Raw genomic sequence first — 20,503 nt, 5'->3', positions numbered from 1 at the left:
TGTTTATTCAGTATTTTCTAATATTGAACGTATCACGTGTCCAAATCGCACCAAACTCGACACTGCACCTCCTCGAGCCACGAACGATACACATGTCAAGTGTGAAGTCGATTAGATGAACGGTTTGCGAGATATATGTCCCACATACAGACAGACAGACGTTGGTGGAATTAATAGTTAGGTCAATTTCACCAAGTCAGACTCAGAAATGACACGATGGATAAATATGACAGACTGAATAGAAATCATGCAAAAACTGTGGGAACGAGAGTGAATTAGTGAAATTAATAATATCACCGTCTTCTTCACACAATAAGGGGGGGACTTTGATATCCATCCTGGGAGAGTATTTACCACCCCACCATTGAGCTTAGGGAGGGGGTGGTTGTTTGTACCCTGTTATGCAAGATGGAAATGAGTTTGCCACGCTTTGCTGTAGCAAAGCTATTTTGGAACGGCTCACATCAGAAAAACGCTGGGCAGAGCAGGAAAATTAGGTCACTTACACCGAGCAGGGCAGTGCCATTTTTCTGGATTGCAAGCGGCGGCGGAGGGTTGAGACTAAAGGACTAAAACGTGTATTTATTCAGGACAGGGGGGTACACCGATTTGAGTGAAATGAACAAGATTGGGGAGCTTAACACGGGCGAAGCACAGAAGCGTTTTTTAACAGAGACCTGGCAATGACCTGAATACATTGCAGCAATGGAAGGGAAGCGAGAATCCCGGCCGAGAGCAGAACTTCAGATTTCCTTCTGCATTTTGTAAAAGATCACACTACACACTTTGACTTTCTTGTCTGTGTAGCAGAGACAGATGCTGACACAGTGGGTCTGATTTATTATGCATGGGACTGTGGGGCACTATTGTTGCGGGGGTGAGAAAAGATGGCCTCCTCCTTGTTAACAGTAAATACGTGATCCATCCCCCTCATTAACCGCTGAACTGAGAGGAAGAAGGGAAGCCAAAACTTGCCCCCAACTCGGTTATATGTGAACTAATCATCCACTAGGACAGCAAAAATCCTGTTGGATGTCAGGGTAACGATGAAAGAGAGATGCACTGCAGTCAGGGGGCGGGGAGCGAAAGTATGCACAGGAGGTAGGGAGAGACAGAGAGGTGAAGGAGGTGCTGGGGACAGTATGTGGTCACAGACAGACGGAGAGAGAGAGAGAGAGAGAGAGAGAGAGAGAGAGAGAGAGAGAGAGAGACACGGGTAACCATAAAGGAAATGACAGCGGGAGCAGGAAAGGACAGACAGGGAGAGGGTACATGAGGAGAGACTGGTGTGTGTACGTGTGTGTGGGGCCATGTGTGTGTGTGTGTGTGTGTGTGTGTGTGTGTGTGTGTGTGTGTGTGTGTGTGTGTGTGTGTGTGTGTGTGTTGTGTGTGTGTGTGTTTGTGTATGTATGTGGAGATTGTAGAAAGGCCCAGAGGTGTCTTGTCAGCGGTTTCAGTGGGCCGTGTCTGAGGAGTCCTCCAGGTGGCAGGTGGATATGCCCTAGTTTAAGGGAGCGGCGCCTCTTGTCTACTTGCACTGTAAACTCACTTACACTTACAAACCCACATATACGCACAGATGTAGAGGAGGCCTGTGCATAAAGCATGTAAACAAACACACAAGACCCGAGGTCGGTCCCCCTTAACTCCTTTTACATTATATTTAACATTTAAGTCCCTGAGGTTTACTGCGGGTGTTTTCACAACTGAAAGTCCAAACCAATGTTAATTTCTTTGTTAGATCGTTTACATTTGATCGATAGGTTTCACATTGTAATTTAGGGAGCAGACTAAAGACTTTAGTGTTAGATTGGTAGGTCTCGATGTTATCATTAGTTTGCTGCATCTACCTATACTCGACATTGATTGGTTTGCAGACAGGCGGGCGCCTGATGTTGGCGTGTTGTCAATTTGGCTACTCGCCAGCGTTTTAAAATGAAGTGAATAAAAAAAAGTAATATTTACATTTGAATGGACAAAATGAAGGAACAAGTTCATTATGTTGATGTCATTGCCAATGTGATATCATTATGGTATCACTACCAGCAAAATGAATGTCCTCGTTTTTCAAATATTTCATTGGAAGCGAGACTGAAAGTAAACCTACTAGTTCCTTCTGCTTTTTTTTCTTCCTCTATTGTTTAATGCTGTCTCAATTACCTGAAATTGGTCTGTTGTTCCAGACCGTGGTCCGAGGCACCTTTCACAACCATTATTTTGGTTCGGACTAATCTGAAAAGTCCAAAGGCCCTGACCTAACAAGGTAGGTGTGAAAGCCCCCCTTTCACACCTACACAGGGATAACAGTGCACAGTTATTGTCCCTCATTATTCCTGTTAGAACAGTGTTATCAACTGTAATCAATAATAATAAAGCAGGCTTTAAATGACGTCTCTGTCAAAAATAGGATACCAAAAGGACTTCAAATCTTATTCCTGCAATTCCCCCAAAGTAGAAACAAACCACTCTCTGTCTGTGTACAATGGATTTACTGATAACTGAGCGTCTCTGACAAAATGTCAAACTACAACCAGGCTCTGAAAAACAGTGGACTCCAAAACCCAGTGATCGATGTGCCTCAAATACGCACGAGAGAAGGACAGATTATCCAAACTAAAATGGCCTTTCCAATTCAAAGAGCCGTTCTGACGCCTCTTAAAAAGGAACCAAATCAAAGTGCGCTTGGATTATTGTCTGACACAATTCTTTCTGCATCTGAGTTTGATTTTCAGACCGAGACAAAGCAAGACATAAGCACTGGGTGGTCCCAACTGAACCTGAGTCATTGTTCCCCAAACAAAAGCTGTATGTTCATGAAATGAAGCTATTGATCTGCGCTTTGTTGTGTATTTTCCTCTCAGTTTGTCTGGAATTTGTGTGTGTGTGTGTTTGAATATTTTTCCATTTAGGTTCCAACTGTTGCAAGCATTTGCCTCAACTTGCATGTTTGCATGCGTGTGCATTTGCACACATTTGCTGCTGCATGCATGTGTGTGCGCGTGTGTGTGTGTGTGTTTTCAATGAGCCGTCAGTCCTAAAGAGGGGCTGTGCTGCTGTCATGTGATGACACCTCTCATTTGCTGCTGTCCTGTGAAGTGGAGCTGAAGGCAGGGGTCAGGCCACCCTCACAGAGACGCCGCGACTCAGAGCACATCATGTCTGCCTGCCTGCCACTGCACTGAAGACCCACACACACGAAAACACACTCATGCATAAAGCAATCACACACATTTGTTTGCATACACACACACACACACACACGTGCGCACAGAAAACCCTCATCCTTGTCCACACACCAGCCGCATTTATCATTTATTAGAATTTTTCAATTAAGTCTACTTCTTTTGAAACAAGCTGCAAATACAATTATTGAGTGCACACAGGATAAACTGCACAGAAATCGTATTATCACAAAGAAATGGCTGTTTCGCTGTCAATAACAATAACCACTTTGAGTCCTGACTGAAACAATGCCCTCTTTAGTCAGCCATGCATACACGTCTGGATTCAGAGTCATTCTGTCCTACACATCGCTGCCTCCGTGGAAAAGAGGAACCGCGATCACATAATATGAGGAGACCTGGGATACGCCTGCTGAATGCAACGCCACGCTCAGAAGTCATCTCTTCCCCCCCACACACACACCTCCAGCCTCCCCCTCCCCTCTCCTTGCTCCTGTAGGCCGTCCATTCATTTTGATCGGTGTCACATGCCGTCATCAATTACCCATTAGACAGTGTAATATTCGCCCAATATTGCCGCCGTGTGACTGGGAGATTTTAGAGTGATCAAAACCGACAAATCTGATTTACAGAGCTGGCATAAATAAGGAGATTGTGCCCTCCCTGATTGCCCTGTTGAATAATGGATGCCTGTTTGGTAATCATTTTCCAATATCACAGCACTTTTCCCTGAGACTGGTCTAGTCCTAGAGTCCTAGATTTCCTCTTCTTCTTTTCTGTTCTTTTCTTCCAGTTTTTCTTTCTTTCTTTGTCACCCTTTTCCCCTTCTGTTCCCCATCTTGTTGTCATCTGTATACACACTGACCTGCAAGAGCCAAGGACTCCTAAACCCACCTCTTTGTTCATTTTGACCCAAAGAATGTGCAGACATGGCCTGGGTCTCAGTCGTGATGCTACAGCGTCATCGCTGAGGAGGCGGGTGTTGTTGTGACTGAAACATTTGCTCTTCTGATTCATCCTACCATTGTTTGGAGAGAGAAAATGTCACCAGGTGCGAATGCTGCAGCGGAATCGATGTGTAAAAGTACAGTATATGCAAATTATGCAGGAGGTACTTGAAAAAGTATTGGACTTCACGAAAAGTACATTACTTTTTACAGTAAAACAGGTAAAACAAAGGAGGCTTGCAGCTACTTCAACTGACCAGCACAAAGCCCTCAAGTTATATATATATATCTATATATATCTATGTATCTATATAGATTTCCCTCAAAGTTTAATGTACAGGATAATATTTCTGGATTATTTGATCCTGATCGTGCGTTTGATCATACTTCCTCACCCTTCTGTGGCTGGCATCAGGCAAACAATTTAGTCTGAACACCCAACAGTTGTGCACATCACTGCGCTTCGTGTCAACTCTCAGCTACGGCTTGATGGATGGGAGGTTTAGCTCACTAAACTTGCCCGAATTAGAATCTCCGACATTTCTTCCCTCTCTGATGGTGTGTGTAGGCAGGCTACCACGGGATATAGGAAAACATTACCATACAGAAGGTTTAGCAGGGGGCACAAAAGATTGAATTGCCTGCTTGTGTACCTTCCCCACTGTTTGCATACGCAGCCTTCAGCTCGCACTACAAGCAGCACTAAAACTAATTGTAATCGCATGACAACCACACAAGCCGTCTCAAGGTCAGAGCTTTGATGATATCGTAGCAGCGCTCCAAACAGCTGCTCCTGTGCTTCTTGTAATATTCTTCAAGGCGCAGTTGTGCCTCTAATGGGGAAAGGCCAAGCCAGGTTATGAAAATCCTTATTTACAGCGAGCTGCCTGGCTGTGTGAAGTAGGTCACAGCAGCTCCTGAAATGGAACGAACCGCGCTCACACCGTTTAATACTTTTCTTGTGAATGCTCGCCGCCTCACAATGGCACCAGAGGGAAAGACACAAACACGCCGCTTTCACTCCTCCTTTAGCAAAAGAGTCTTGACTCCACTGTTGAAATTGGGCCGGCCCCCTTTGGGAAAGTCCAGCGTTCGCCCGACAAAACAACAGAAATAGGCAGCCGACTCCACAGCCCGTAATATATCAGCAGAGGGAAGAGGTTGAGCTATCAATACAATAGCACCACTGCAGGAGTTTTCTTTTCAGAATAGCATATCCTCTATGTGGAGCCACATTCAGTTAGGACACTGTCTTACACCAAATCGCAATGGCCTCACAGGTCAGGCAAGCTCATACAAAGCTACTCTAATCTAATCTGACACTTACTGCTCATCATCATCATCATCATCATCATCATATACTCAGAGTCTTGCAGCCCCACAAAACATATACGACAGTGCTGGATGGGTGTTGGGTCTGGTGTTTAGGGGGCCGTTATCCCCTGCGGTGATGGATGCCTGTGGGAGGCTGTTATGCCACAAGGTGAAAATGTCCATTAATCAGCCCCCACTTCCTCCACTGCCTTGGCTTTCCCATTACCAGCGCACTTCAAGTAGCCTGATTGGTTTTTAATTGGCCTGCCCGCCAAGAGATAGATCATGTTTTCCCAGAGGAAAGGCACAGAGGTGTGTGTGCATGCGGGTGGGGGGCACCTGAGCTCTCTTTGAAAGGGATACCCGCATCCTGATCTGTCTGAGTACTTATTTCACAAGAGGGACAAACAACTGGACCAAGATTGGATAATGTCACAATAAGTATTCTTCCTTTTGCCAGAAAAGAAAGTAGTGCAACCTCTCTTTTGAAATTTCACTGGTGAAATGACAGATACCAATTATGCAAGTACATCTCTCTACATATGAAGTCAAAATGAGTTTATCCAAAAACCACATCTTGAGTTTTCAGGAAAATTACTCCTAATCCCCTCAGACTGTGACAGTTAATTGGTTGGACTGCAACAGAAGGCCAGGCATAAAAATGTCTGTGACTTACTGACAGACTCAAAGTTACACCATTGGTTGGCCGGTCCAGTGTTGGGCTTTTCTCATTGGCCATTGCTTTTTCTTTTAAATATGCTTTGGTGGCGTGAGCAGTTCCCACGATAGGGACCTCTGCTGGCCGTGCCAATACTTTACGACCGAGCAACAGACCAATCACAGGAATGCACTAATTGGAAACGACCTTGTCACACCGGCTGACATCACGATCAGCAGCCTGGTTTAGGAGCAACAATCCCGTGTGGTAGGTTTTTATAACTGAGCTAAGACCATGATGCCAACTCTACTATGTCTATTTGAAAAAAAGAAACAGGAGAAAGGTTTGCTTTAGCTAAATGGGAGCATCCCCATTGAATAGATTTTTTTACCAAATAGACAACACAACACAAAACACAGAACACAAAACAACAACAGTGTTAGTCTGCCTGGCTTTAGACTAAAGAGTAATTTAGACAAGAACTGTTGTGGCTTTAATTTCTGCAGTTTAATTTACATTGCATTCTTTATATCATGAAAAAGGCTGCTCTACATGAAAAGGGTAGTTAATACAGAACAGAAGCTTACAAAGGATGATATTATGACAATAAAGGACAAATATTTTTAAAAAAAAAGAATATATCAAGACAAGGTAAATATGAAGCAATGTTAAGATTTAGACAAAAGAAAAGACATGGTTGAAATGTATTAAAAGCGAGACCATAACAATAAGTTTTGAGGAGTTTTGAATTATATGTATTATTGTTGACCACTTTCACCTTCTCCTTGTTCAGACCACAGTGTTATAGTAACTAAACACAGCAGCCAAATCCCAACACCAGCGACTGCTACAAACCATGAATTTGGGACTGAGTGATGAGCGTGGCATAATTAATAGCCTGTAGCGGCCAGCGTAGCAAGGATGCATGTGTGAAGGACACAAGAGCAGCTACATCTTACACTGAGTAGACGTCAGTATTGACATTGTGTCCGCTCAAATAGATCAATCCCCTCTCTCTGCCTTCTGCTGACCGATTGGAAGATCCCATCGAGTCCCTGTGGTGTGTTCACAGAGGTTCATGGGGATGCACGTTGGAAGCACAGCCACAGACTGATCCTTCTGGCCTCTGTGGCAGTTAGAGAAAGAAATAAAATTCATATTCGTGACAAAATGTTTGAAGTAATCCCAGGCGCTGCATAATTGATTCGCGGCGTGCTATGATTTGTCACGAGGAAAGACAGCAGGTGTGCCCACAATGTTATCGGCAAATACATTATATTGCAAACCAGCACTTCTGTTCGTGCACCACAGTGTGACGTCAAGGGCAGGTTATGTATGAAGGCCGGCCAATAAGCCGGTCTCAGCCTTCACCGCAGGGAGGGGGGGGGCGATCTGCTCTGTGTTGGGGAGATAGGCTCCTGGTGTGGAGCTGAAGGTAGCGCAGTCTACTGAGAGCTGCACCCACGACAGCAGAGGCTGCAGACAGGAGAAACTGTGACACACTGGGAAGTGGTTCTAGACGTGTGCTGGGGTGTAATTCAAGGTTAAATCATCCCCACAGATTTGGTGGTAGAATGTAATTGTATTTCTAATATCCCCACCTTTTGTCGTAGTAATATTTGACGTAACAGTGTGGTGCATTGTGCAGCCAACATTGAAATAGGCAACTGGTTTTGATGCTGAGGCTGAGGCTGTATTTCCTTTTCTTCCCAGGTATGCAATGCATTTCTTCTGTGGTCTTCTCTCACACACTAACCTGGAAACCAGACCAATCAAAGAGCTCATATTCAAGCACTCTCACAGAGGAATTTCGAACTGGTTTGGCCAATCACAACCTTTAATCAATGACTGACAGAGCAGCGGCCAACGGGAGCGTTTTTTGTTACCGACAAAGATTGCTACCGCTGAGGTGGAGAATTGGTCGAATCCGAACTCACAACTGTTTAAAAACATGACATGTTCCATTGCTCTGATTGGTCGTAGCTCTCCTCTGAAAATCCAATTGGTTTGGTGGTGCCAGGCTGCTCTTATACAGCAGCTTATTCTTGGTCGCATGGCGGCAAAGAGCTTCACAGGGCATGTGAGGTTCACACTGTCCTCTTTTGATCCTGTCCTCTGTATGTCGGATACTAGTGCAGCGAGAGGGATGATCCCTCACTGGACTCCCACCCAATTTCTATTTGTTGAAATCCAAGGGTAATTTAAAAACAGATTTTTTTCCTATCTAATTTGTTTTGCATTTTTATGTAAAAACACAGCCTTGTGGTTTCCAGCAGAATTAAAACTAAATACTTATCTGTACGTTGACATACATATATTTTAAATTGCCTCCAGTATTCAAGTATGCGTTTGATGACACGTTAATGCTTTGTGAATTCATAGCCATGCATCGTTCCACATGTGAAGGTGACCACCACAGCGGCTCACGCAGGCAGTCTCGCATGAATGCAGAGTCATGCTGAAGTATATATGGCTCAGACATACTAAGCGTAGCGTGTGCTCCAGCCGCTCAACATGGAGGCTAAACCCCGCACCCACCCCAGCCGGTCGCATGCAGGGGATCCCCAGGAGGCTTTTTGCTGCTCATGCATTAGGCTGCTGAGGAATGAGGGTCACACAGTGCCTCCCAATCCCATCGTGTCCGTACATGATATTTAAAAATCCTGCAGGTTTTCTTTGACACATTATATCTACTACACATAGATTAATATATACAATTAAGAGCAATAAGAAAATTACGCAGTCATGCACTGAGCAGAGGTAGGGAATGGTCGTCACATGTTACAGTACCAGCGCATCAGTACATTTCTTATGACCTTAGAGTCCATATTCAGCTTTCCCATCAACACCCGATTCCCTCTACCCTCCAGCTCTGACTACACTGTTGTGATTATAAGGGGCTGGATTCTTCTGCTTCTATAACACAGAGAGAGAGAGGAGAGAGAGAGAGAGAGAGAGAGAGAGAGAGAGAGAGAGAGAGAGAGAGAGAGAGAGAGATGATGGGAGGGAGGGAGGGAGGGAGGGGGGTTCCCGCAATGTTGGTCTCAGTAAGACCCAGGTAGCGTGCTTTCCCTCTATAATTTAATCACATTCAGCTGTCTCCCTGTCCCCGGCTCGCTCAGCAAAGCACATCAGGCACCGCGGTGGCACAAACACGCACACACACATGCACACAGACACACACACACTCTCTCTGCACACTAACACAAGTCTCCCTCTAACAAGCAAGACATTTCCTTCCTCTTGCAGCTAAAGGAACATCCCACAGAACATGGCTTCACCTCATGCTAAGCGGCTTGTCCTGACCGCCTCAATAAAGTGACACAGCCGTCTGTAAGGTACAGAGCACCGAGGGAAACTGAACTAAATACAGCTCAACATTCACAACACTACTTATCTCTGGGTTTATTATAAAAACAGAATAAATCTATAAGCATAAACCTGCAGGATCGAATATTGATATTAGCAGGAGTTCTATCCTGTAGGTTGATTTCTTGTTCGGAGAAATTCTTCTCGGCACTGTTTACAATCCCTCGCAGTATCCCCACATGTCTCCAAATATTGTCTCCATCATCTGTTGACATGAGGAACATTCATTCTGACACATTTTGGGCAACGGAGACGCAAGTGGCTCACTTTGTATCAGAGCTTTGTTTGTCTTGACAGAATGAAACATGTTGCGGCGCATCTGCTGTGTGTATACAGCGTGTGCCACCCACAGGAGCGCACACACACACAGGCTCACACAGCAACATCTGCATTGTCTTTTGTTGCAAAGCAGAAATAAATAATAAAATATGATAAGGTGTAGGATGAAATGGTGACCGGAGGGGCTGGTGCACGCGAGTGGACCCATAATTTAGATGCAGCCAACTTCGGCAAAGACTTAACTGTATTTGAAACTCTTCCAACTTGAAATTCTCTGTCTTCATTTCCTCTACTTCTAATTGTTTTCTGTTAGTCAACCGTCCCTGGATACATAACTGCGTCAGAGTGATAGCAACAGAATATAATATAAGGCACAACAAGGGAGACTCGTGATGGCTGACGCTTCAGGACCAGCAAAATGTAAAAAAAATAATTGTTAAAAATAATTATATCAATAACAAAACAGCATGTCACTGAGGATGAGGAACGTCTCTGCAAGAAGTAGCTCTCCTCCTCTTGAAGTCAACAGAAGTTTGCAGTGCAGCATTATCCACGGGAGGAGCGCAGAACTTGCAGAACAAACTTTTAAACTGGTGCCCCCATTAGAATACCACTTCTAAAAGCTGCCTCGTGGAATAATAAGCGTTTCATTTAGGTCTCATTCAGCTGGAAAACATTCATTTTCAGAAGGTAAAGCAATTCTACAGAGAGTCAATGGAAAAATGAAAAAGAAACTAATAGTAGAAAATCCAGAGCAGCGTGACCGGAACGATACCGAACTGAAAAACGATCTCAGTGAGACTGTGCTCCTTTTCACTAAAGTCACTGCACCTGTGCCATTGTACCACAATAAGTAAACCTATCTCAACAATAGGACACAGCAATCAACACATACAACTGTGTAGAATTAAGACTCAAGAATTTCTTCATCCATCTCAGATTAAAGATGTATTTTCTCTAATTGGTCTCAATCCACTCAAACAGACTATTGTCTTTGCAATAATTGTACATGCACATCATTTCTTCCACAACAGCAAAGGCTCAGACATGAGATGGCACAAGCAAGTAACATACCAACTGCAGTCTTCTCTTTTTAAACTTTTCCTCCTCCTCTCCCGAACAACGCGTCCCCCTTTCCAGCCTTTTTCCTTTCTCTCCCCTCGATTCACTTACTGTGCTCACTGCAAAGTTCTGCTCTCCTCCTGCATGCAAATCATTTTTACGACTTGCGAGAGATGACTGAGAATGAGGGGAGGAGGAGGGAGAGCGAAGGGAGAAAGGATGACAGAGGGGTGGAGGAGTGGAGATAATGGTTGGGAGGCAGGCGACCAATGGGCCTGGAGCCTAATGGAAAAAAAGGGAATCAGGACACACCAATGAGGCGCAGCCTGGAGAGAGAGAGAGCGAGAGTGAGAGAGAGAGAGAGAGAGGAAGTGAGAGAAGGAGAGAGAGAGAGCAGGGGAAGCAGGCGAGAGAAGCAGGGATGGCGAGAGTCACAGCCGGGGAGGAGACGGTGTAACGCAGACCCAGAAAGACACTGAGAGGAGAGGGAGAGCACACAGAGGGAAAACAGAGAGAGAGAGAGAGAGAGAGAGAGGGAGAGAGAGAGGGGGGAGAGAGCTGTGCATAGCGGATGTGCACAGTAGGTGGAGAGAGGCGAGAGTCCCAGGCGAGCTGGAGAGACTGCACATCAGAGAGAGCGAAAAGGGGAGAGAAGCTCAAAGACAGAGAGAAGGAAAAGACAGAGACAGAGGAAGGAAGGAAGAAAGGGAGAGAAGAAAGGAGCTGACTTACCCGAGCACTCTGAGTAGCATCCTTCACACACTGCCTCCTCAGACTCCACACACACACACGCACACACACACATGTACACACATGCACCCACCCCAGCGATAGAGGCGCACGCCGCGTTGCCGCTGAGACTAACCAATAGCAAAGACAACAAAAGAGAGGACTGCCAAAGCCGACTGGTATACCCTAAAGCAAACGTGCCTGTATGTGTGTATGTGTGTGTATGTGTGTGTGTGTGTGTGTGTGTGTGTGTGTGTGTGTGTGTGTGTGTGTGTGTGTGTGTGTGTGTGTGTGTGTGTGTGTGTGTGTGTGTGTGTGTGTGTGTGTCAGAGAGGGAGGGTGGGAGAGTGTATGAGCATGTGTTTGTGCTGGGGAGAGGAGAGGGAGAGACCATTGAAGGAAGCTAAAAAGATCCTCTCTCTCTCCCTTCTGTGTCTTATAACCTGAACAGCTTTCCTCCTCTCTCTCTACGTCTTCCTCCCTCTATCTGTGTATCTCGCTCTCTGTACCACTGTGCATGTATGTCCTCCAACACACAATGTGTTCTCTCTCTCCCCCTCCGCTTCTCCATCTCTCTCTCTCTTAGCCTGCTAATGTGCCCTCCCTTCCCCTCTCTCTCCCTCTCACACATTTACTCAGAGCTGCAGACTGTCTGCTCCCGGAGTCAGCTCTTCCCACGGGCCCCAGGTAGAGATGGAGCGAGGGAGGGAAAGGAGAGAGAAGAGAGAGAAAGAGGGGTGGGGGGTGAGGGGTGTACAGTGCATTCATTTTAAATGGGAGCGACACAATTTGAGCCTTTAAAAAAGGGGCGAAATTGGATCGCACTCGTGGTTGGGCGCACATTATTTGGGCCCGAGATCATACAGGGAGCTGAGGTGCAAACTTAAAGGAAGTCGCCGGCTGATCACTGGCTCGCTGTTAATTTATGGTACCCCCTCCACTACCCAATCCCAGGCTTCAGGCTGGCTGAGCACCAGAATTAAGAATGCACAAGATGGATGAGTATTGAAACAAGCTAGTTGTAGCCTTGTGTTCGCTGCTGAACGCCGCTCTCAACCACGAGACAAAATTTACAATACAATCAGGCTCCAACCATAAAAGAAGGTGACATTTATGCGCACTCTGGTGTGCATGAAAATAGGAATGCCAACGCGATGATTTCCATATTTACTCAGATATGCAAACAAGGAGAATTCTAATTTGATCCCTGAGACATCATCATAATTAGATTATAAATTAGGTTAATTTCTTGCCGGACACGAGGTGCTAATTCATTTGTTTTCCACCAGTGGGGGGGACACTGGGCTGGGAATGCGGCAGACGCTCTTATAGGCAGCGCAGAATACTGGGGGACTTCTCCCTGTGACTGAGGCGAGCCATAAACATATTCAAATAAATGCATGTTTACACATCAATATTCAGAATAACATTCAAAGACATGGGCCGGTATTGTGCTCCTCCAATCCAGTGTGCATGTATATGAGGCACATTGTTTTGATCTTCGCCATATCAGTAAACAAATCAAATTCCATACAGCAGTATTTTACGGAACCATCGAGCGCCGCTCTCTCCGACAATGCTGCCAGGCAGTTGAGGAAGGCATGATAAGTACTCTGGTGGGTTGGGACTCAGATGCCCGCGGGGCGTTCAATATTAGCAATTTCAAACTCTTATTTGGCTATGTTAATGCCAGTCAAGCACAATTAATTTAGCCCACATTCTTAAACAAATAAACAAAGAGGGAGAATGCACATGAAAATAAAAGGGGCCGCTAACGTGAAGGAGACATCACACATCTGTAATACTGGCCAGAAGACTGTGTTTAAACAGTTGCTGTGTTATGATACTCACTGGTGTATTAGCACAGCAGCAGAGTGACACATCGGTGCTGACTGTGATAACCTGGATGTAAGTGACCGTTTTAAGTGTTTCTTCAGTTGTAGAGTGATTACAGTGTAAATCAGTCTGTGGTTGAATTGAGAAAAAAATTTTAAAAACAAAAATGCAGTGTTTGCCATTTGGTAATTCTTTATCTGTGATGTGCATTAATGTATTTGATGAATGTTACTACATAAAAACATTTAACATTCTTGGTTTTTATCTACGTCACCAATTGACACACATACAAACTCACCCAATGGCTAGTTTGGTTCAAATTGGTACAAAGAAGCCACGGCTTTTCAGGAGGCAGGCAGAAATCTGGACTCTTTCCGGACTCTTTGACAACAACGGGAAAATCTCCAGAGCGATCAGACGAGGAGTGGTGCCTGGGCAGAGCGTTCAGGAGGCAGTATATACAATGAAACAATTCTGCTGCAGAAATCCTGTCTTTTGTTTCCAGCACATCGACGCCCGCATCGCCTCTTATGACCTAAAGCCCTCGAATCTTGTTGTCGTTCCAAGTTGTCATCTCCGTCTGCATCCATACATGTACGACACCTCTTTTACATCCTGAGATATTTGATTTCATTTTAGTCTTTTGTTCAGTTTAGCGTTAGTCAGAAATGTGATCAACACCCCCATTTGCTAGCTGTGAAACCTCCGGACACTATCCTCCTGTATTCTCACATGGGCTCAATCAGACATATACTCCTCTCTCAGATGCACATTAATGGGAGGCTGCGGGAAAAACTCTGGAGAATGTCCAGATCAGCCAACTTTGACATTTGTGTTCACATACAGCCACTCTGAAAAACTTCAGCAAAATATCCAGAGTTCAGTTCACCTGTGAAAGCAGCATAAGTCTAATTAATACAAATACACGGCCAAGTCAGTGTTAATTTTGTGAATGAAAGCTATGACCATTTTAAAAAGATTCATGACATTCTTCATCAATAAATAAGAACTGAATAATAGTGTGAAAAATGAACGTGTTTCAAGTCAAAGTCTTATTCAACCACCTGCATCGTCCAATCCCACACTGTAGCTCTGCTGTTCAGAAGATGACTCAGCCACTTGACCTGTTGCACTGCCGTTAATAAGAAACGCCTCACAGAGTTATGTTTCTACCAGTAATGTTATCTGATGTGAGCTTTTTTGGAAGAAATGGATTCATGACCTGAATTCAGACATTCCACGAAGAATTAGGTGAGAGCTGGCTTCTCTTTTAAGAGCTGTTGATGAAGGTCGGCAATATCCAAGTTGTCTTTGATCTCACCAGGGAAAAAAAAAACGCGGAAATTTTGTCGAGGTCATTTCACAATCTGAGATCACTGAGAGAAATCTGGGAGTTGTACGAGCTGCACACAAGCAGCCTAAGCGCGATGAGACCGACTCAAACTGAAGCATGAGGCATTTGTGCAGCATCAGTATATGTGAAAGATTTGAGCAGGAAGTAAAACAAATTTACATGTGTGCAGGGGCTGTTTGGGAGAGAGGTCAGGGGCTAGAGGGAAAACACTACAACATCCAAATAAAGGAATAATTCTCAAAATAAAAGACCACCGTCTTAAAAGATAGGAGAGAAACTCCATGGAGGCTACAACTGAGTATTTCAGTCCAAAGTTCCAGAACAGACCAGACTGAGTTCTTAAATTGAACCTGTCTCTGATGGTAAATCTCCAAGAAATCTGCTAATGATTTGAAAATAAAACATATAGAAGGTATCACTTGGTTAACAAATACAGTTTGCTTGGAATGCTGCAGACTATTTTTCATGTTAAAACATTTCATGTAGCTTCAGGTCTAATCTTCTCAAACCTGGATGTTACTGTAAATATCTCCTTGAATTAAGCAACAGTCACGATTACAGCACTTGAAATGTTGGCAGACCAATTTGAAGTCACATATTCCTCAGCGCGTGTCTTGTGCATACTGAATGAACTGTGTTGTCAGGCTACAGCCTTACATGTGCGACACATATGCATAATGTGTGTGCAGAAATGCACTTACAACAAACTTTTTTGAGGCATATACTCAGACTCGTGCACCCATATACATACAGATGCATTAAAACAACCAATTCGATTTCCCGCCTTAGTGAGAATGAAGTGAGCGACGGCATGCAGAGACAGAGCCAGAAGAAAGTGTGAGAGAAAAGGAGGAAACCCATCATTGCAGCAGGATGGAAGGGGCACGGGAGAGGGATGTTGTTCAGGTTAGAGGTTTTGATGTTGCGGAGTGAAAAGCAAGCTCAAGCCAGGGAGCCGAAGGAGCAGGAGAGAGAGAGAGAGAATGGTGTGCGCATTGGGACTTGAGACAATGGCGTGGGAGAAGGTGAAGGCTTGTTGTTCATTGGGACCAAGGGAGAAGAGCGGGCGGGGTGAGGGGAAAGGAGAAGAGGAGGAAGAGAAGGATACCTTAGGGGAGCACAGAGAGATTAATAAGGGAGGAGAAGTTGCCTTGTTTGTGTATTGGGAGTATAAGAGAGAGGAGGAATAACAAGCTTCAGCCTACATATGTACAGTATGGTGTGTGTGTGTGTGTGTGTGTGTGTGTGTGTGTGTGTTAGAGAAACTTGTGTCTTTGGAATGGAATGACAAATGTGTGAGACATGAAAGACCAGAGCGCACACACATAAACCCTTAGGAAGCCATTTTACCTGCACACACACACACACACACAAATACACACACACACACACACACACACACACACACACACACACACACACACACACACACACACACACACACACACACACACACACACACACACACACACACACACACACACACACACACACACACACACACACACACAACATAACAGCGGCTTCAGGGGATAAAGACACACACACACACAAGTTTGTATCACTGTACTCGTGAGGACCGTCAGTAACTAGATTTAGATTTTGGCAGCAAAACCTGTGGTACCTTTAACTCCCCAAAACTACAAGTTGGCAAGCGTGTTATCCAAACCCAAGTTTTTATACTAAATTAAATCTATTGTCTATTTAACAATAGAACAAAAGTGAGAGGCCACGCAGAAAACATTCTTTTCATAATGTTTTAAGAAAAGCTCAAATCCCAAATTTTCTACAGATTCAATGATGGAAGGTAATGTCAGTCAGGAACAGGAGTCAGGCAGATATAAGTAAACTAAGGTCCTGAGCATGAAGACATCTAGTACAACAACTACTGCGCTTGTTTTTACATCTGAAAGTCCGGACCAAGTTTCATGTCTTTGGTTAATTGTTTGCATTAGATCCACACTCAAACTTTATTTAGCTAGTGTGAGGCAAAGGCTAGCCATCCTGCAAACCTCGGCAACTCCATTTCTGGAGAGACCGGTGAGGCTTCCATTTTTTTCTTCTTCAATTTTTCAAGTTTTCAATATCAAATTTGTGTTTTCAGATAATTGAACAATGGCTCACTTTGATCCTGAACCGCTGGTCCAAGGCACCTTTCACACCTGTTATTTTTGTGTTAGTCTATAGGTCTGGACCAAGGTAGGTGTGAAACCCCCCTAAGTGTGAGGGACATGGCTGGGTCTGAATTTACACAAGTGTGAGTGACGGTGAAATCACCGAAGTGGCAGAAACGTGGCAGAAACCATGACATCCCCACAACTTCCACTCACTGACCCTGTTTCAAGCAGACGCAAGAAGCTGGAAACAGAAACGTTTAGTTCACAAATAAAACTTTACCTGTGACATTGAGTGTATTTATTTCAGTTAGGTCAAGTCTGTCTTTGTAAAAGATATATATGCTCACTCTGAGGTCTACAACTAAAAAAAAACAGCAGTTCCCAAACACACAGACCTACACTTGCAAGAACACGTATACAAACGTGTGTGCGCACATACTCTAGTGGAAAAAAAATGCATTTACACACAAAATGCATGAGCTCATGATCGCGAGTACATTCACAAACACAGGCACATGCTTATGTAAATTCAAAAAGCACCCACATGAGAACAAAAGCATGGCATGGACGTAAACAAGAGGGCATACATAAACATTACATGTCAGTAAATTATGCAGGCACATGCACACATCCAAGCTCCGACAGGCACTCAAACACACATACACCCCATTTACCTCATTCATAAAGGTAAGACCACGCATCATTTCATCCCCTCACTCTCTTTCTCTCTCTCTCTCTCTCTCGAGTCCCCAAATCCATGGCATATGACCTTCTGTGGGACAGATAAAGAATGTGCTTATCAGTCATGCAAATGAGGCTGAATTCATTTTCCACAACAGATGGCCCCATAGATAATGATGATGGAGGAGAGAAAATTAAATGTCTCTCGCTCGGTGACCATGGCAACCGCGCCTCTGCGGCGTAATATCAATAATAAGTGCGCCGCATAATAAGGTTGTCAGTCCTGTGAATCAAAACCTCCCATGATGGGATAGGGCAAGGGGGGTGAAGTCTGTCTGAAAGTTGGTTGACTCTGTAGGGCACTGTGGGAGGTCCGCTGAGGTTCTACTGAACTGACATTTAAAGAAAGGAACTTGTTCACGTTAACATGGCTTTGATATTTTGATTTTAAACGGTTAATTTAATTTAATCCGATGTCATTAGTTGGTTTTTAACACCTGCTTCGATATGTATGCTCTGTATTCATTACAGGGTCGTTCCAAAAAACAGTTTTGAAATGTATAGTGGACCAGAATCTGTTTAATAAACATCATATATTTGATATTTAGTGCCACTAGATGTCTCACTATCATCAGTGTCTCAGATCAACGCAAACTTTTTGTTAGCCAACCTCTGGTTGTTAGCCCAATCAAAATGGCCCTTGAACAATCAGAAACACAACTCGATAAAGTTACCCTGTATACAAGAGAGCCAAACAAAGACAAAACAATTCATCTTCCTGCTGGAAATGGATCCATCAATCTCATCCATGGGCTGGTGACTCTGACTCTGGGTCCTATAGGCTTAGTACATCAAATGTCTGTGTTTAACTTGGTGCCCTGAGAGCAGCATAATGTTAAAGATCCAGTGTGTAAGATTTAAGAGAAAGGGATTTATTGGCACAAACTGAATATAAATAATCCTGGTGATGTTTTTGCTATTGTGTGTTTCATCTAAATGGTACGAATTGTTGTTTTCTTTACCCTAGAATGGGCCTTTTTGTATTTAAATACTTTATATTTATATCGGGAGCGGGTCCTCTACGGAGGCCGCAATGTTTTTTAACACTAGTCCGAACTGGACAAACTAAACACCTTTTGAGTTTTCATGACAACTGAAGGCTACCACAGGTTCTCTTTAAGGTTTGGAAGGGGAACATGCAACTTCACCACTAGATGTCACTAAATACCACACACTGCACCTTTAAGAGGGCCTCCACCCAGACTAGCAGCTAGTTAGCAAGGTATAGCTGCGCCATGTGTGTAGCCCATAAACTGTTTCAAATTAGGATGTAGCCACAGTGGCCTGTTTTAACAGCACCAAAGTGGGCAGATGAAAGGTTTCTATAGAGTGTTTGTGGAGCTGGAGCCATCTAGGGAGGGACTCAGATGTGTTAATAATGAACGCACGCTTGAACCCACGACCAAACAAAGATCATAGAAACTCAGATTACACACAGAGGGAGCGTGACTTTATCCTCTGCTCAGGATGAAAATACTCCTTATTTTCTACATAGAGAATATGTATACTGCATAATCTTTAATAGGTTATTAACACTTACAACTGCAGATTTAGGTTGTTGTAATCCATCCGCCAATTCAGCCTTACATCCATTGCTTATTCATGGCTGGGTTGCTGTGGCAGCAGGCAAAGCTTGGTAGTCCATCAGTATCTTCATGCTCTTCTGTATTCCCAAGCTAGATATAACAAACATAATCTCCCCAGCGAGGTCTGGTTCAATCCAAGGTCTCCTACCAGAAAAGCCTTAAAAGAAAGGTATCCATGAGAAGTACGTAGCAGACTGCAGGTCCACCTCAGCTGGGTTATTTCAACACAAAAAAATCCCACTCCAATGTTCCTCCAAATGTTTGACCTCCTTACTGTACCACATCCAATCAGTTATCAAAGGAATAGTTAAGCATTTTGAGAAATACTCTTTCTGAAAGATAGATATGAGAATTCTCACGCCTGTGAAGTTACAGCTAACAACCAATAAGCCTATACCTTAGCTTAAAGAATTCAAGATGCAGAAATTGCTAACCTGGGTCTGTCCAAAGAAAAAGAAAATCTGTCTACCAAAATCTCTGAAGCTCACCTAAATAACCTGTTGGCCAGCTGTAGATTCGTGGTGGTTCATGGGCTGGACAATATCTTATCTGCATCTGACTATATCTGTGATACAGTGACTTCCTGGGTGATCACAAGGTTACCAGGCAACCAGCGGAGAATACCACTTACTAATTGGCAGCTGGCAGAAGCTTTGTAGTTAGCGTACAAACATGAGAATGGTACTGATCTTTTCATCTAACCCTCAGCAAAAAAGCAAATGAGTGTGACTCCCAAAACAAACAAATCTTTCAACATGAATAACAGCAGCCACGGCTAATTAATAAGTGAGAATCAACCACTTGATATAGTAAACTACAAATCAATTTGCTGATTTGAATACTTTTGCTCAGTTCAAAGATTTATACCTACTGATGTAGTTCAATCACTTTCTTCTCAGTGATCACATCTCAGCTCACATCCACTTCAGTTTATACACAAGTAAGATCGCCTGTCTGAACTCTCCTTATGGATTCTAGTTAGTTCAACCTGTAACATTTAGCTCAGGCTTACAAGCATTGTTTTTTAACACCTAAACCAGCCCTGCAGCCACCTACTTTAAGGTTGTGTGGCTTTTTCTGTCTTTCCATACAGCTTTATTTAGTAAGTAACACACTGTGTGACATGGCTGAGATGACCTTGGTACTCTTAGTCACCAGTGAGGAGATCCATTTTTGAAAGTTACTGATGCAGTAGGTGGCACTGATGATGCAATGCAGTCAGTTTAGTTCGAGGATTCATTGTTAAACATTTGTTGGTGAATGAGAAATCCACTTTGTTCAGTTGATGTGGAGCCAGAAGAAGAAAGAAATTGATACTGAAGAAGTTTA

The 20,503-nt window shown here is 43.9% G+C and overlaps 1 protein-coding gene across 8 annotated transcripts in view; it reads right to left on the bottom strand.

Moving 5' to 3' along the window:
* Positions 1-11,504, bottom strand: part of myt1lb (myelin transcription factor 1-like, b) — a 112,092-nt gene extending 100,588 nt beyond the window's left edge. For 6 of the 8 annotated variants that reach the window (XM_035169106.2, XM_035169107.2, XM_035169105.2 and 3 more), the window contains exon 1: positions 10,824-11,502. The gene's annotated coding sequence lies outside the window, so the exon portion shown is untranslated. Of the gene's footprint in view, positions 1-10,823 lie in introns of all 8 variants that reach the window. The other 2 variants (XM_035169108.2, XM_035169104.2) reach the window with 2 other exon arrangements.
* Between the last annotated feature and the right edge of the window lie 8,999 nt (positions 11,505-20,503).

This window comes from Hippoglossus stenolepis, chromosome 10, assembly GCF_022539355.2.
Source record: "Hippoglossus stenolepis isolate QCI-W04-F060 chromosome 10, HSTE1.2, whole genome shotgun sequence".
Lineage (NCBI taxonomy): Eukaryota > Metazoa > Chordata > Actinopteri > Pleuronectiformes > Pleuronectidae > Hippoglossus > Hippoglossus stenolepis.
Note: the sequence above shows the minus strand (reverse complement) of the source record. Positions and strands in the feature narration are given on the sequence as shown.